The sequence below is a fragment of the Melospiza georgiana genome, chromosome 16 (assembly GCF_028018845.1).
Source record: "Melospiza georgiana isolate bMelGeo1 chromosome 16, bMelGeo1.pri, whole genome shotgun sequence".
Classification (NCBI taxonomy): domain Eukaryota; kingdom Metazoa; phylum Chordata; class Aves; order Passeriformes; family Passerellidae; genus Melospiza; species Melospiza georgiana.
In genome coordinates, this window is record NC_080445.1 from 13,089,611 (window position 1) to 13,107,937 (window position 18,327).

The following is an 18,327-nucleotide window of genomic DNA, read 5'->3' on the forward strand; positions in this document are numbered from 1 at the left end:
CACCACTGTGATTAGACTCAGAGGTGCCATTAGTGAAACATTTGATTATGGAGATTTTCATTGCTGTTCAGCTTGTGCCTTAGACCCTTCTGACTGAATTACACACTTTTCTGGTTTTACCATAATGATCCCCAAGGAAGGCAGCAGCCGGATGTCTCTTTTGGAAGGCAGCGGGGTGGAAGGACAGGATTTCTGCCTTTCAGAAACTTGGGAGAGAGTTCCATTGCACTTCCTGAACCAGCCCTGCACATGAAATTTGGGTGACAGTTTCCCAGCCACTCAAAATTCTCTCAGCACCTGATGACAAATGACTCTCCATTCCATCAGAGGGACCATGGTTTATGTCCTGTGAATGCCAAAGCCCTGCAGCACAGGCTGAGCAGCCCATGGCTATGCTGCCTCACCATTCTTGTGTCACATCTCCATCTAGGTGCACCCTAAAGCAACGTAAAATCCTTCAGTTTTTACCCCTCAGGAAGCTTCTCCTACAGCCCAGCTGGCATTCCACAAGTCACAAATCAGTTTGGGGCTTGGGCATGACAAGAAGCTGAGTACTCTGCTGTGACTGCAGATAATACAGAAACAGAGGCTTGGAGGGGCTTTTAACAGGTGATAGAAAGGAAATGCCAGCGTCTAAACACAGGTGCAATAAACTCAAGTGCAGTCTGCAGTAATTAAAACAGTTCTGATTTTAAAAGGATATGTCAGAAAGAGTTAGCACACCAAATTCTTGCCTCTCCCCTAATGAATACAGCCATTACACTCATATTTGTATTTTGAAAAGGCCTCCCAGGGCTGGCCCCCTCTTCTCATGCCATCCCTGTCAATAAAGATCAGATTTACATGGCAAGCCAAGCTACACAGTTCCCCCTATTGTTTGGGAATTAAAGTCTGATAAGCTGAAATTGAGGCCTATCTATCCAAGACAGCAAAGAGTAACTGCTATAAACTTCTAATTATCATCATCAAGCATGCCTCCATTGATAAAGCTTCTAGAGCCTTTATTTATAGGAGATGTGCTATGACCCAGGAGACAGATCATATTTCAGGGAGCTGGTAGTAATTCTCCATCCTTCACCCTGAGTATCTCCAAGTCTCTGAACTGCACAAATCAGAGTATCCCTCACTGTCCGTTCCATTTAGCCATTGCAAACACCATCTCCTCCATAGCAAGTGCCAACAAACAAACTTCACAAGGTGTCAATAGATAAACTACCACCAAAATCACCTCCCAAACCCCTGCAGCCCAGTTCCATTTCTTCCATAGAGGACAGCAGTCACTGTTATCCACTAAGAAGCTGCAAACTGAGACCAACATTGAAGAAAACCACCAAGAAAATCTCTGTTCCAGCCCTGGGTGGTGTCACAGTGCCTTCCTACCCTTACCCACTGCTGTGCCTTTGCTGCCTTTTCAGGTTTTCACTCCTGTCACTCTCCTCCCTTGTGTCCCTGCTGCCCCAGAGCCCTTTCCCTGCTCCTGCTTTGTGCTGCAGGATGGATGTGCAGCTCTTGGTATTCCCTGCCCATTTCCTTCCCCCCTGGTTCCAGAGCTCCTCAGGCTGCACCATTTCCCTGAGATCACAGCTTCACAGTGCTCAGGAAGGACTGGGGCAATCCAAACTAACCTTTTTGTAGGGCTGTTCCTCCTGGGAAACTCCCTAGGAGAGGCAGAGAGACAGCACATTTTTGTTTCACACCACTCTTCCAGAAGGCAATGCCCCGAGTTCCAAAAATAAATATGACATTTTTAAGCAGCTATTTTGCAAATATACTTCTGTTTCCTCCCCAACCCAGCTAATCTCTAAGCATTGCACAGCTCTGTGTAGCAGTAATAACAAATTAATAAACAGCTTTAGGCCAGTGCTGCATGTGGGACAGCTCCTTGGGAAGCTCGTGCTGTGCTCCCTGTTAATAACTCCCTTACCACCTGTGAAAATCCAGGCACACTGAAGCAGAAAATAAAAGCAAAAAAGCAAAACTCCTCAGGTTTAGGTTGTTTTTAGGGGGGGGCAGAGAATTCCAACAACAATCCAGATTAATCTAAACCTGTTAGCAAGAGCCCAAATCCTTTCTCCAGTAATTCCAGGCGCTTGGACTGGGATGCACCAAACCCCCTTCTCCTCCTGAAATCACCATTCCCTCACTCCAGCAACAACAGCGGCATTCAGCTCTGATAGACAAAGGAGATTAATTCCCATCATAATGATTTTCACATCTAAGACACTTTCCTCTACACCATTTCTGTATTTACAGCAAACAAAAAATTGGTTTGTGGAGTTGCTTTCACACTCATTTTCAGGTAATGTGTCACAATGATATCTGGTACATGTTCAGGTTATGCAGAGTATTGTGCCACTGACAAATCATTTAACTATGCGCTTGTCTTGGAGGCTGCAGGAAAATGGAAATTACACAGTTTCAACGCTGCAGCAGCACAATAAACAAAAACTTTCTCCCTCCTGTAGAGCTACACTTCATGTTCCTATCAGTGCCTCCTCCAGGTAATTTCTTTTGAGTCTCTTGTTTCCATTAACATTTGTATTTTGAGGTGATTTCTACTTGGTACTCGAAGATGGAATTGCAACAACCATTTACAAGCTATTTTATTTTCAGGGTCTGTTCTGTTACCAAGGGCAGCTCTGCTGTGTCCATGCCAGGCTTTCCAGAAGTTTCTTATGATTCCCATTACTGCCCATCTGCCCTTAGAGAAATCAAGAAATAGCAATAAAACACTCCCTAAATTTTATGTGGGGCACAGCCTCCTCCCCACCCCTCAAACTGAAAGTTTGGACTAAATGTCAGCTAACAGACATTACTTTCCATTCTTCTGACTTTAATGGGAAAAATAAATTTTGGCAGTCTTTCCCCAGTGTTAAAAGTCTTAGCTACTCCCTGGGGATAGAGAGAATCAATGCAAGTAAGATCCATATTTTCTTTCTTGGAACACCACTACTTCCAGCAATTTATTTGACTGACTATGCCTTCTATTACCATGTAAATTGTTTCAGGCTGCAGGAAAAAAAAAAAGTATTAATCTCCCCTCAGTAAGTCATAAAATAAAGAAATCAATTTCAAGGTCAATTTAGTCTAAATAACACCTGCTGCCCTTTTTGTAACATGCAGACTCCTCTGAAACACTAAGTTGCTGTCTATAAAGGCATCAGTACGTGATGTCTCACATAAATCAGGGTGCTAGATGGTACAGGGCAGCTGATTTGCAGGGTAACAAGTGGGGCTGGCAAACAAGCCCAGAGCAGAGCCCTCCTCATCACTCCTCTTCATCATCAGCACGAGGCTTTGCATGGAAAATAAAGCCAGGGGAGCCTGGGGTGTGCAGGTTCTGCAAGGAGTTTGTGCCTTGTCAGGTTCTGAGCACATCCAGGGAGTCCCAGCTCCCTGCTGGGAGCATTCACATCCATCAAGGGTCAGCAGCCTCAAGCAGAGCTTCAGAGAAGGGAAAAAGGACAAAAAAAAATAGTAGGAACAAGAGGAAAACTTTCCTTCTGTTGGTATCTTTCCTCCTGTTGGAAAGCAGAGTGGAATGGCAGAGACTGGAAATCAGAAATAAGAAAGTGGGGTTTTTTTCCCCCTATCCTAGAATTCAGAAAAGGGAAACTACTTGAAATATTCTCTTTTGTTCTACTTTTAAGCTGTTCCACAAAAACTGTCCAATCTTTCTTTTAAATATACTTAATGTGCTCTCCTTGTAGCACAAGACTGCATTTGGTGGCTCTGAAGGGGCTGGACTTCCATGCCCTTCTCCTGAAAACTTTGCCTTGAACTCTGTAACCTTGCTGGGCTGGAACAGAACAGCTCCAAAGCCCCAGGACTGGATGGCCTGGTCACTGTGTTCCTCCCCACTGTGATACTTCTTTCCCATCAGATGAATACAACTATTTCCCCTTTGCCATGTCCAGTTCACAGCAGTGCTGGTGCTTTGTTAAATCCAAAGTTCCTGACAGGTTTTTATTTGTTCCTCTGGGTCCCCGGTAGAAGATAATTTGAACAATCAATATCCAAGCAACAGAAGTTCCCGAATGAAGCAAATATTCAGATATTCTGGAAATGGGGACTTCAGATTCCTGTAAGACTTCTCTAATGAAAACAAAATGTCCTGAAGGCTTCTGAAAAGGGCTGAGAACATGAGGAAGCACAAGGCTGAGCAGACAGCAAATTGAAATCAATTTACAGAAAATGGTCTGGCAGAGGAACCCTTTAAAGCAGGAACAGATTGTGGCTTCCCTAACAGAGAATAGGATACCCAGGATATCCAGGAGAGGGAACAGCCCCAGGTGTCCCCAGGCTCACAAAGAACAATGCTCCATGCAGAAATGTCACAGCAGCAGAGCTCTCTCTCAATTGTGGGCAACAGCAGGTGGTGTCCAAGGCCTTCCCAGCATTTATTGCATGAATCTGGAATTATTGAGGAGTTTGTTCTACACAGCAGAAATACCTCCCTACTGTGCCCAAAGAGAAAACAAATCCCAGTTCTATCATTTAGAGCAGGGAATACACACCATCCCTGTTCCACAATTCATAGTTAGCACTGGAATGTGGAGCCATTTTCATATTTATATAGACTTTTCATGTATTCAGCTTTATCTGGAAGACAACATTTCACCAAATAATCAAAATATAATTTAATCAACTCAGATATATTCATATATTTATAGAGTATAATGATTCCCCTGTGATGATGCACTAGCAAAAAGGAATGCAGACCTTTTCCTTCAGATAACACTCAGTGAGTCAAAGGTTACACAGAAATAAATTGGAAAATATAAAATCACAGAAAAAAATAATTTATTTATTGGGTAGAAGAAAATATTTCATTTTTTAAATCCATGGTCCTGAATCCTATTTAATGCAAACTTCTCTGTGAAATCCCACTATCACAAGCCAAGGATAATGGCTGTGAGTCAGGAGCTGCCAATATACTGATTCAGTGAGTCAAGAAACAAGGATGAGATTTACTAGGAGTGATAAGCATATTAATGTTATATCATCTAAAATCATACAAATACTCATTTTGCAGTTGAATGTGTCTAATAGCATGAGATTCCACAGCAGAAAAACAAACAGAAGCCTGGCATGGCTGTCCAAGGGCTCAAAAGATTAGAAACATAAGAAAAGAGCAACTTTTTTAAAAGGGTTTATTTGTTTGAGTTGAAGGAACAGAAACAACCACTAACTTCAGATGCACAGCAGAAAGAGCAGTTTAAGACACACAAGGAGGTTTTTTTTTAATGGGAAATTATCTTTTCCACATGCCAAGATGCAGCTTCAGAATCCTGAACAATGAAGCCTTGTAAAGAACAGGGAGAGATTTCTCCCAGAAATGAAGAATACAAGCAGTGCAAGAAGAAACCCAAAATATTCCTAACTACTCCTGCTCAGCTGAATGATTCTGTATTTCCTAATCCTCCAGCAGTCCATGAAGTGGATAAATTATTGCAGGATCTGCTGTGAAATCAAGGTGAAGAAAAAGACAAAACAAGTGGAGAGTTAAAAAAATACTTTCAAAATGTAATCACAAAGGGCACAGATGAGCATGTCTGACATTGCCCATTATCTCCTGAGCAGAATTACTTTAGGTTTACTGAGGCAGGAGATTTCAGTCACCTACAAGTCACTCAGGAACACTTATCTGGGAGCATTAGGAGACAATCAGGAGCAGAATCTGCAGAGCAGCGATAACCATCACCAGGGTTTGCCCTTGCGCTGGAACAGAGCAGAGCAACAGCAGCAGAGGTCCCCAGGGATCTCAGCAAACCAGCCCTTGGTACAGCCCCAGTGACACTGCAGCTGAGTTCAGATAAGAAATCAAAAGTTTGTCTTTGCTAGAAGCTCAGATTAACCCAGCTGGGTTTATCTCTACTCCAAACAGCCTGGGAAAATGTTTCCAATGATTCCTGATTTCACCGGCCAAAGCTGAAAGAAACAACCACTACCTGCAGGTGTACAGCAGAAAGAGCAGTGCAAGAAGCACAAGGAGCTTTTTAATAGAAAATTATCAAATTATCTTTTCCATGTGCCAAGAAGAAGCTTCAGAATCCTGAACAATGATGGAAATCTCACAGGAATATTCTCCCATTGCATTCCATCAGGAAATGGTTAATTCACCAACTAGCCAACATTTTCATTAAGCAGATTTAAAGGCAAAAGATCAGCTGCAGGATATATCCACATTATTTGTTCCCCCAGGCATGGAAATATTTCTTATGCTACAGAGTTTTCAGTCAATGATTATATTTTAAATGTATTACCTGCCTGATCACTGTTGCAGGATGCTCCTCACAAAATATACTTTTCATGTCATTCTCTGGCATATATAATATTTATATATATACACACATGTATATATTATATACTATATATAATATTTATATACATTATTTATATTCTATATTTATGTATTTTATCTAGAAAAATATATAATATATATGTATAAGATATTATCTATAATATTATATCATTATGTATTATAACTTATAATATTATATAATAATATTATATATGTATATGTGTATATATATATATATGTATCATATTTGTGCAGGGCTGTTCAAATCTAAGCACTAATATTCTGCTATAGCAATCCACCACTCACTTTGCAGTTTTCTGCCTCACAATGCTTAGACAAGTTATGATGAAGTTTCTAGAGCTGCGACTTCAGAAAATAATCAATATAAGTCTATTGTTACATTACTGGGACCAATTCCATGACTGTGAAGTTCTCTTATTTAGAACTGGTATCTCTTTTATCACTGTAAAATTAACAAGCATTACATGGAGTCTTTCAGGAAAAAAAAAGACCAGAATACTCCTGTCCAGTCTTTGCTGTATTACCTGCATATAAATCTGCTCTGTAGGGACTGCTGCCAGTCTGACATGACAGAGTCATGGCTCAAAATATAAATATTTCACTGCTGTGGAGAATTAGCAGTTGTTACAGGCTAAACAGTGGCTCTGCTTTCAGTGTGCTGAGCAAACAGCTGAGTGCTCCTCAGCTCCCTGGTGAGACCACAGAGCATCACCTCCCTGTCCAGAGCATTCTCATCTTCCCTTCCTGCTACCAGAGACCATGGACTCTGCTTCCATCACTGTGAAATAAGAACTGATGAAGATATAGATGTGAAATATTACTGCATCACAGCCTGTGTTGTGGTTTTTGATAAGTGCCTTCCCTCAGCTCTATCAGGGCAGCATTCTGTGCATTCTGGGGAGCTCCCCCAGGGTATTGTAATCCCAGGTTTGCTTCATTCACAGGACAATTAAACATATGCACCACCTGTTCTTTGTTAAAACCTTACAATTCCTGTTCTCTGAATGCCATTTCAACCCCCTCCTGCAATTCCAAGCCACCTTCTGCCCTGAACACTTGCTGCCTTAGCAGATTTCTTTTGGCATGGATAGCAAAACTACAGTTAAGTATTTCAATTTTCCTTATATACTAGCAGTCATGTTATTTTTCAGGAAGGTTGATGAGGCCTGAAATAACAGGAAATTTCTTCCTTTTATTGAAGAAATACATATAAATGCAAACAAAAGTGAGGAATCAATTCAAAATCCTAGGATAGCTTTCCAATAAATAAAAGTGAAATGAAAATTCAGTTGCATGCAGCTATTACAAGCTCATATAACTCTGCCAAGATAGCACTTCAGCTCTGTGTTTATTTCTGTCAGAATAATATGAGGAATGCTCTATCAGTTGGAACTGGATTACAATAAATAAGATTCAATTTAAGAATAAATGGCTCGAGTCCTGAGGGCAATTTAAAATTTGTATATTTAAGAAAAATAAATCTATATCTCTTGCAAGGAAATAATACTTTGGACAGTGAGTTTATGAAGGGATACAAGCTATGAAATTATGTAGCTGCTGTTAATGTACCACAGAACCTGTCAGCTAAAGAAAAACAGCAGTAAAACATAGCAACCAGAGAGAAGGAAGGGAAATGCTCCGAGAAGATGCTGAAACATGCAGAGAATGGATGCACCAAGAATAGAAATTAAGGCAAAATCCTTGTATCACTTCCCCATGAGCACCTCCCTGCTCTCTGCCATCAGGGTAAGCCTGTTTCCATGGCATGTTGTGCAGTCTGGAATAACAGCAGCCAAATGAGTTCTGCCAGAATTTTCAGTGTCTCTGTAGTGCTCTAAGATGTTGGAATGTGGAGAAAAAAGTTGTAACTGCACTCAAAATGAAGGAGGACATCCCACCCTGAGCTCATGCACAGCTTCTGACAGCCACAATGCAGCTGCAGGTCTGCTCTGACAGCAGCAGGAGAAAAGGCTGAATATTTGTTTCAAATATATGTGGGCTATGCTCTGTGGGCCCTGTCTGCCTAGGGTAGAAATTCAGCATTGTCAGGACAGCACCACAACTTCAGCACTGAAAACTCAGCATTGGGCAAAACAACATCACAACTTCAGCATTGAAAATTCACCAGTGGGCAGAACAACACTACAACTACAGCATTCAAAATTCAGCATGGGGAAGGACAATACCACAATTTCAGCATTGGGCAGGACAACACCATAACTTCAGCATTGAAAATTCAGCATTGTCAGAACAACACCACAACTCCAGCATAGAAAATTCAGCAGCGGGCAGAACTTCAGCACTGAAAATTCAGCATTGTCAGGACAGCACCACAACTTCAGCATTCAAAATTCAGCATTGTCAGGACAGCACAACTTCAGCATTCAAAACTCAGCATTGTCAGGACAACACCACAACTGCCAGTCACTGCAAACCTCTCTGCCTCTGCATGCTCACAAGAAATAGCTGAAATTCAACCAGTTGCAAATCTAGATGAACTATCTATGTTTTATATCTCATGCTTGTCCAAATTTCCCCCCACCCACAGCAGTTACATTCCTGCAGCCTGGCTCCTGGTGTTTTAATCTGTTTCAAACATACAACCAGCCCTCTGGTTATTTACCAAAGCTGAATTTACATGGGAAGTTGCTCTACCTGGGACCTACTCTGTTATCTGGATCTTACTGATTCTTAAATTAGAGTTATTGGATTATAAATCAAATGGCATCTAGTGAAAAAAAATAACCACAGCAGTATTAGAGCTCACTGTTTGGCAGGAGTACTGTCAGAAAAGGATACTCAGGAAAATGAACACAGAGCCAAAAATTAATGTCCCAAAGAAAACTGTTTTCTTTACATGTGATGAAGCATCCATTAACATCAGTCAGCTTGTAAATAACATTTCTGTAATAAAGGGTGAGGATTTCTTGCTGCGTGTCCAGAGGAACAGCGGATTTTGGCACATTTCATATTTTGGCCTTCACTCTTTCACTCCTCAGGCACTGAGAAAGCAATGGAAAAGAGATTATGGTCTTAAAGGAAAAGAATGCTGCATGCAGATTGTGGGGCTTGATACCAGGAGCCATAATACCCCTTTCTATCAGAAAAGTACTGATAAGCACTGCAGCTCCACTGTTCACAGTGCAGCTGCCTGAAGGTGGAAACATGAATTTAATGCTAAGCCTGTGTTACATTTTTAGTCTTTCAACACCTAGGGCAGTGCAGAGAGCAGCTCCATCTTCCCAGCTCTGCTCTTACTGAAGGGAAGGCTGAAAACAGAATCCTCCCCACTGTGCCTGCATGGCTGGAGAGGAGAGGGAATGAGGGACAGGTAAAACCTGCAGAACTTGGACCCCAGCAGGACAGGACTAACCCCAAAATACTGAGCAGAGCAGGGATGGCAGCTCCCCCTTCCCCCAGGTTCATACAACAGGGAATACTGGGAGCCAAATGTTGATCAGAGCTGTTCTATCCTTATTTTTAAGTCCCTAAAGCCCTAGAACAAGAACCCATCACCTGCAAACAAATCTTTGCCACAATAGTAATCCTAGTTCAACTCTTCATCCTTCTAGCCTTCTTTGCCTCAGAATTCCCCTAGTCATGGAATTGAAAGTCACTATGAAAACTGAGAAGCCTTTTGGGGTTTTTCTGATTCACAACTAATGTTTTCAGAGTGAAATCTTGTTGTGTTTTAAACAGCCCATGTTTATATCGCTGAAATTGTTTGGCAATACAATATACACGTTTTACAAAAACTCCCTAGAACAGCAATCCAAAGATAGTGTAAAGAAGACTTCTAAAAACACTGAGGTTTTCTTCCTTGCAAACTAGACTGACAAAATCTCAGGCAAGGCCCAGTCTAAGTTTTTAAGAGTCAAGCCTTGGCTTCACTGTCATTCCATCGCTCCCCTGAATCTCTCTGGTTTTTAAACAGCAGCTGTAAATGGTGAGAAGTGAATCTTGCTCCCAGAATATTTTGTGCTTTCTTGCCAAGTCATCCTGTGAATGTGCTTAACTACAGCTCACAAGTCAATTGGAGCAGTGGTTCCATCTGACACCCATCACTCATGCTGTCCTGCCCACAGCCCAGGCAAGCTGCCTGCAAAATGCCTTGTCAGTCCTTCAGGCATTGCCTTAACCAAACAGAAATGGACTGAGAGCAAAGCCAAGTTGTCACTCTGCATTTATCAACAAAAGGGAATAATTTTTAGGAAAATAATAATAAGCTCTCCTCACAGCACTAACACTAAATGACCTAAAAAACTTTCCTAAGGGACTGAAGGCATAGAACAAAGTTTCATTTCATCTTCATAGATCTGACAGCTCAATTTCCCAAGTTCCCAGGGACCTTCAGCAGTGCTAAACAGAGGCAGTAACAAATGTCAGTGTTTACTCTGAGATCTCTTTGTTAAAGCTCTCTGTACTCAGCAGTCTTTAATAACCCTCTTTAGGCACAGGCAGAGCATGTTCTGCATAAAGCAATCAGGAGTGACTCAGCACAGTGAGTCTGCTGGAGCTAAACAGGATGGAATTGCACTGTTTAACCACCACAAACAATCACATTCCCTACCAAGCCCCTTCCCCTACCCCAGTAAGGAAATCAGCTTTGTTTTCAAGCACCTCAAGCCCAAAGCTTTGCCTTTGCTTTGCCAGCTGCAGTCCCAGGCACAGCCTGGTGTTCTCATCCCTCACCTGGGGCTGAGCTGATGCTGGCAGGGCAGGGGGTGCAGAAAGCACCCAGAGCAAAGATTGGCAGCTCTGAGAGCAGGAGAGAGCCGGGAGCTGTGTGACAGCAGCGTGCTCTCTGTAACGACAGAGCAGCCACACTGCCAGCCCAGGGCAGGCTCCCGACCCCACAGGAGCTCCAGGATAATCACAGAGGTGTCCTGCTGATCTCTGCCAGCTCCAACAAAAGCCACTGCTGTGCGGCAAAGATCACAATAACTTTTTCTTCATAATTAACTGATTGTCCAGGGTTTCAAAAGCTGGCTCTACATTGCAGATGCTGAGGAAGTTAAAGAGCAGTGCAATGGGCAACAGGAGCTTTCTGCTCCTAGTTTACAATTAGAGCTTTTTTCTAATTAAAAAGCAAACAAACCTTGAATTTCCAGAGCAAGACTTAAGTGAGCTGACTTGACTTTCATTATTTAATGAAAATAAGTAACCAGGAAAATATCTGGGGGCTTTACTGCCATTGAAAGCAATGTTTTTTGATGAACTGTTTTCCTTTGATAGTACATTTGACCAAGAACTTTTTCTGAACACTACAACATTCACAAAGAGAAAGAAACAGGATCAAAGAAAATAAAATAGGAGCCAGAAGAATAAGACAGTTAATTAACTTCAAAAAGCAGGATATACAACTGAAGTCATTCCTTAGGGCCATCCATCTAACCTGGTTTTAAAAGCCTTCAGTTATGAAAACTCCACTTTCCCCAATTCATTTATTCCATTTCCTTTGGAAAGCTTTTCCTAATGCCAAATCTCGATCTCTTTTGCTACAATTTAAGCCCATTACCATTTGCTCTTTTCCGCGTGGATCTGCATTATCATCATTACCTGAGTCTCTGCAGCAACTTTTCCCTGCATCTAAAGACTGCCAGTACAGCTTCAGAGCTTTTCCTCTTCCTTAATCTCAGCAACCCCTTCTTTTTCACTCCTAACTCACATACAGAAATACAATGAATAAAAGTTGCTATTTTACATAATTTTGGGTAGGTAATGCATGACAAGAGTTGAAGGTGAGGCTGAATGTGAACGATCTTAAATTTTTCAACAATTTTGGAAAGAGGTGCAGCACCTGAATCATTAATATTCATAGACAGATATGCACATGTATTTACAGACCTCTTTGCTTTGGGAATATTTAGAATTGGTGGATAAAACCTTAAAGGATTTCTATACCTAATTATTTCTAACCATGTGCACACCTAGGCAAGGCAGCCCTCAGGACTAGAGAATTGTTTTGAATTGGTCATTTCAAAACTCCCAAAGATGAGCTTTATTCAGCTTTCAGGAGCTGGTTATTTAATCCAAGCCTGGAAAGCACAACCACAGATGGAGCTTCTGGCTCCAGCACCAAATCCCAGTAGCAGCTCCCTTCAGATGCAGAGCTCTCAGCTGGCCCATGAAACAGAGACAGCTGTGAAATTTAGAATCTGGTCAGTCTTTCAGATTATCAACTCCCAGTGTAGTTTGTACTGTGTGGAGATCCTGGATGTGTTCTGTGTCCAGGATCTCTGAGCCACAGGGATTCTCCGCGTGAAGGACACAGGAAAACCCTTCTTGCATGCTCCAATGTCAAGTTCCTCATTGCCACTCCACTCTAGGACCTCTGTTCCACTCTTAGCAAAGAAGCACTGCTGCTGATACAAATGGAAATACACTCACACCACTGCAGACAGCCTTTATTTGTAGAAATATCTCTCTAAACATAATTAACAACTAATGGCAGCAAAGAGCAAACACATTATTTGTCCCTTTTTTTTTTCACTTTGAACCCAGGAATAGCAACCCAGCAGGAGAAATGCTTGAGTCAAATGAGCTAATGACTATTCCTGTATAATGAGATCCAGAGAAGTCTGTACTTGCCTTCTTCTATTCATAGTATCTGCAGCTTTCAGTCTGCTATTTGGACTCCACACACACCCAATCTGTACCTACCAACACCATATTCCTAAAATTTTATTCCTAAAGTGTTAAACACTGGGCTGGCAACTACAGAGTTCTTCAGCTACTCCTCCTAAAGCCTGATAACCAAAGTCACTGGAGATTTAGAACATGGAAAACAAATCACAGGACTAAAATGAAATCTATTTCAAATTATGGATTGGTTTCCTAAAGAACTGGCTTTTCCAGCCCAACAAAATTAGATGTGCCCTGTAGTAGAATCAGCACCTTCTTACAGGTGTTCTTGCCAAATATCTTTTAATTTATGTTCATTAGTAGAAAAGTTTGAGAAAAACAAAATATCCTTGAAGTTATCCATGCCACAACAACAAAAAAAAATCTTTTGTTGCACTACGAATACTTTTGCCTACTTAATCATCATCTTTATAAATGATGATTTATGAATGAAGGAAAAGATTTCTTTGGTTGGAAGTGAACCCCAGCCATTTCTCCTGCTCAGGTGCTGCAGTGGAGCTGTGCCAGCAGCCTGGGCAGCAGCAAAGTCACCTGAAGGCTGGCTGAGCTGCCCTGGTCCAGCAGGGATGCCCAGGAGCCTGGGACACAGAAACCTGAGCTCCTCTGTGCCTGGCACAGCTCCTTGCCTTGGATCTTGTCAGCACAAAGGGAAACAGACAGCAGGTAGAATAATGAGCTTGGGGAAACAATAGAGAGCCTAAATCTGGTAAAAGAAGCATCTGCTAGAGCACAGCAGCTGCCCAGCCAGGCCATGAGTGCCGCCAGTGTCACAGCAGAGTTCAGCTCTCACGTGGCACTCATTGATCATTTCTTTAAAAATAAAATAAAATCCTCCTGTTTTACAAAAGGAAAAAAAAAAAGTAAATTAATGCACAGTTTCAAGCAATACAGACATGAGATTTGAGATCCATTTAATGATTTATGTGGTAAGAGATAAAGATCTGTAGCTGAAGTAAAGAGGAATAACTCCTAAGCACAGGAAAATGTTCTTAAAAGGCAGCATTCACATTCCTAGGCACTGCCTGGATGGACCTGCCTTTATTAAATGGATCAGAGCCCTCAGGTCAAAGTGATCCTTATATATTTAACATGGATTATTATTATTATCTCACAGAAGTTCAGGCTGTGTGGTGGAAGAGAAGCCAAACTCCTGAAAATGCCATTGCAGATGAGCTGCAAAGGGGTACTGGGGACAGATGCCTCTCTTCAGCCCCAGCTGGGCAGGATGGGGCACTGGCAGCTGGGACAGTCATTAAATTGGTTTGGAAGGCACCCAAGTGACAGTTGTACATCTGCTGTGGGACATGGGACAGGCTGGAGCCCTGCAGGGCCACCTGCACTGCACCCAGACTGGTCTGCCCATGGCCCTGGGGACAGCGACCAACAGGACACACACAGGACCTGAGGGCCAGTGGCCACAGCACAAAAAACAGCACTGCTAACAGCTAAACTCCTCTGCTAGTAGCCTAAACTAACAAAAAAATGATACATTATTAGACATTTTTTAGATATTTTGACCTCTCGACCTTCCTGGATGAAGAATCTCAGGATATTTCACTCCTAATTATTCACCAGGAGCTGTCAGAACCCAGCACATCCCTGCCAGGGGACTCAGAGACCTTGGCACAAAACCCAAGACCCTGTGCCTTTGATTTTAACCCATGGAAACAATTACCAACCTTATGTGAGGATTTGGAAGCCACAGAATTTTAAGTAGAATGATAGTTGGTTTGTTACAAGATAGAAAAGTAGAATTTTAAGATTTTTAGAATTGGGGGTTCAGAAGCCAAGACGGAGGGATTTGGGTGTGCCTTGTCCTTCTTTCTTCTTCTTAGCCTCCATCTTCTGGGTGATGGTGGCACTTTTGGATTGGTTTAGAGTAGGAACACACTGTCTAACATAGGTGATAGGTATTGGAAAATGATTTAAAATAATGTACAGGTAGTTTTTAGTATAAAAAGATAACACTGCCCTGAGGGCGGGCAGTGTGCCTCTGACTGACCTGCTAGACAGAGCTCAGCAGGTCAGAAAAAGAATGTTACAGATAACAAAGAATAAACAACCTTGAAAACCACAGCCAAAAACTCCTCACTCCTTCTTCAATCTCGGGGCTGGGAAAAAGAGACTTTCTAACACCTCAGGGTCACCTCAACCACAAAGATCCCAAGGAAGAGCAGCATCAGCTGAACGTGGGCACCTTCCTCCAGCCTGGGCAGGGTTTTAGAGATCCTTAACCGGGACACACAGCACGTGTGCCAAGAGAATGCAAAGAAACCAACACCTTAATCATGTTCTTACAGAGCCATACCTGCCTTCTCCCCCTTTTTATTAAAGAAATCTGCATTTTTCCCTGACTTTTCCTGCCCCACAACTGCAGTGCCATGCTGCTGCATGCCATGCATCATAAATAGATTATTCATCCCTTCACATACTCAGCTTCTTAAATGGCATCTGCAGCCTGCCAGGCTGACTGTAAATGCAGCTCCTTAGGAACAATTAGGTCTTCTAGAAATATTTAGGACGTTTGAAAATCTTTGTTATTTACCTTCTGATAGTTCCATCAGGGCCATAAAATCTATCAGGTAAATAGGTCTTTAAAATTAGCATTATTCAACCACACATTAGTGGTTCCTAATGACTCCAAAGATGCTGTTCCACTCCACTGAGTAGGCTCTTGTGGCACATTGATATGCACAGGAAAATGCATGCAAATATCTGGGTATTCACCTATTTTGATTGTTGATTGCTTGCAGAGTTAAAAGACCATTTAATATGTTTCCTAAAATAATTAAAAATGCATAATTAGGGCAAGTTTAAGAATAACCATCCTTTGCTAAATGTGAGCAGTACTTTTATGAACAGGCACAAGCTATAATTCCTTTTTCTTTGTCACAGCCTAGCAACAGGACACAAAATTCCTTCTGAACTACAACTAATTAGAACATTAATTCTATTTTTACAGGGATTTGGGTAGTCTGGATTAGCTGACCAGTGAGAGCACATGGACAACCCAAACAGAAGCAATTGCTGCCTGTCCTCAGCACAAATAAATGAAGTCAAAAGAAATTACAAGCTCCTTGGATTAAAAGCAAACTACAGCTTTGCCTTGTTCCCAGAGGGATTGAATAAAACATAGCCTAAAGAAAAGAGAGAGAAATTTAATTTTTCCATAGCGGTAATGTATTTTTTGCTGACATGTGATCCATGTCAACCACACTCACAGGGAGCCACTGAAGACCCCTCAGGAAGACAAACACTGAGAGCTAATGAGGAATTTCACAGCCTGCCACCAAAAGGTTGTTTAAATTCCAGTGTAATGTGCCTGCAAGCATAGGGAGAGGTGCAGGAAAAGATTGATAACACCAAAAAATAATCTTCTAATGGACAGTGATTAGTGTATTAGGCAAATCCTGTTTTCAATCATTTTCCCAAGTCAATAACTGTCTAACTCTGCCCAAATTCACAATGCAGAGGTTCAGCCTGCCTTTGGAACAGATGGCATTGCCAATTATTTGACTGCAATGACAATGGCTGCACAGACATGCCACAAAGCCAAAGCAATGCACACTTCTAGTTCTGCCTTTAACCATAAATCACACTGCAGACCTGTTGAACTACCACCAGTCTATTTTATAAGGTGCTTAATAGCCAAAAAATGACTATAAATATATATATATGTGGAGAATATTTCATATGTACATTTAAAGTTGTAATTATTATATTATAGATTATATTTACATGAATAATTTTTTCTATAATTGCATATTCTTTACATAGTAATAGAGACTATAATTATATAAATGCAGAATATAATGTTGTACATTAGAGACCAAGACTCAAGATTCAGGGTTTCTTCAAATGGGACATTGAAACACCTTGAGGAAGCTTCCCTGCCCTTTTTGCCCAGAATGAACTCTCAATCCAAGTGTCCTTTCCAACCAGACCTAATGATAACTCACTATTCTGCTTCTGTACTGAAAACATCTTGAAATCTCTGAAAGATCCTGAAGGCAAAATTGTATGGCCCAATCATCACAAAACCCCCACCCTGTGAGGGAAAAGATATCCATGAAGTTTGGGAAATGGGAGGATTTGGCACTCAGGTGATTGATAAAGACATCAGGAGAACACATGAAACTTTTAGCACTCAGTCTCCTGCTTATTGATGGGTGAAGCTAGAGAGGCCCTGCAGCAGAATTATCCTTATGTGATCTCAATCTGTTCTCCATTGATTTTTCTTACACAGCAGTAAGTTTTGATTAACTTTAGAAGCAGCAATGACTACTTCAAAATGCCTGGAATTGATCAGACATAAGGATTTCCTGTTAAGTAGAAATTAAAAAAAATATTTCTTCCAATCTCACTATTAAGAAATGCCTTTCTCTTTGCAAAAAATATAAATGAAAAGGCTGCCACGTTCCTATGGCCATTTTGTTGACTCAGAAGGTCATTAGGACATTTCCCAAAAAGGTGAATTAATCACAGGGAGAAGTTTTTCCAGGTTAACACAGCACTAGGAATCCTTTGGTCACTGCTCAGCTCAGCTTGTCACAGGTACCAGCAGATACCACACTCACAGGAACTGAAAATATAAAATACTTGCCATAACCCAATACACCAAAGCAATCAAAGCCACACTTGTAAGTAGAGCTTTTGAAATAAAAGCTGCCAGAGTAGCAGTTGAACATTCGGTGCTGTGTTACTGCTATTGACAAATTAAAGAAAAAAAATTTAAAAATCTGCACAAAGCTCTTTTATCAGGTCTGATAGGTAGCTGGGTTTGGCTTCCAGAATGGTCTTCTGCTTTAACTCACCTTCTTCTTCATGAATTTCCACAACTGGAAGCACAGTGGACTCTCTCCTAAAGCTTCCCACCTTGTGAACAGAGCAAGAGCAGATTTGTTTTCCTCAAGGTTTTGCTGACACCCTCTGAAATCTGCAGTTCTGTGATAACAGTTCTCTTCTACTTTTCAGATATAGATCTAAACTGACAGTGCAACATCCCAAGATCAGCAGATCAGTGTGGCTGCTCCAGTCATTAACTGTTCCTAAGCTTTGTACAGCTGAGTTCATCACACAAACTCTTCCAAAGGCAAATTTCACATTCCTGTACTCTGGTAGGAAAGTAATAAATAGTCTGGATGTCACCTCCATGCAGTTCAACTTCCACAACACTTCACTTTCCACAGTGACTCTCTAAAATGACCTTTTTCCTCCTCCAGCTTGATGGGAAGCACGAGTTTGGGATTTTTTTTCCCAGACATACTTGTTCAATACTCTGCTGCTCCATTCCAGATCACCGTAACTCACAATTTCCTCTATCTCCTCAGGATTTCATATTTTAAAGCATTACAATC

The 18,327-nt window shown here is 41.4% G+C and overlaps 1 protein-coding gene across 2 annotated transcripts in view; it reads right to left on the reverse strand.

Moving 5' to 3' along the window:
* The window catches only part of RBFOX1 (RNA binding fox-1 homolog 1), a 1,171,935-nt gene that overhangs the window by 1,041,921 nt on the left and 111,687 nt on the right, over nt 1-18,327 (reverse strand). The gene's annotated exons all lie outside the window — the stretch shown is intronic.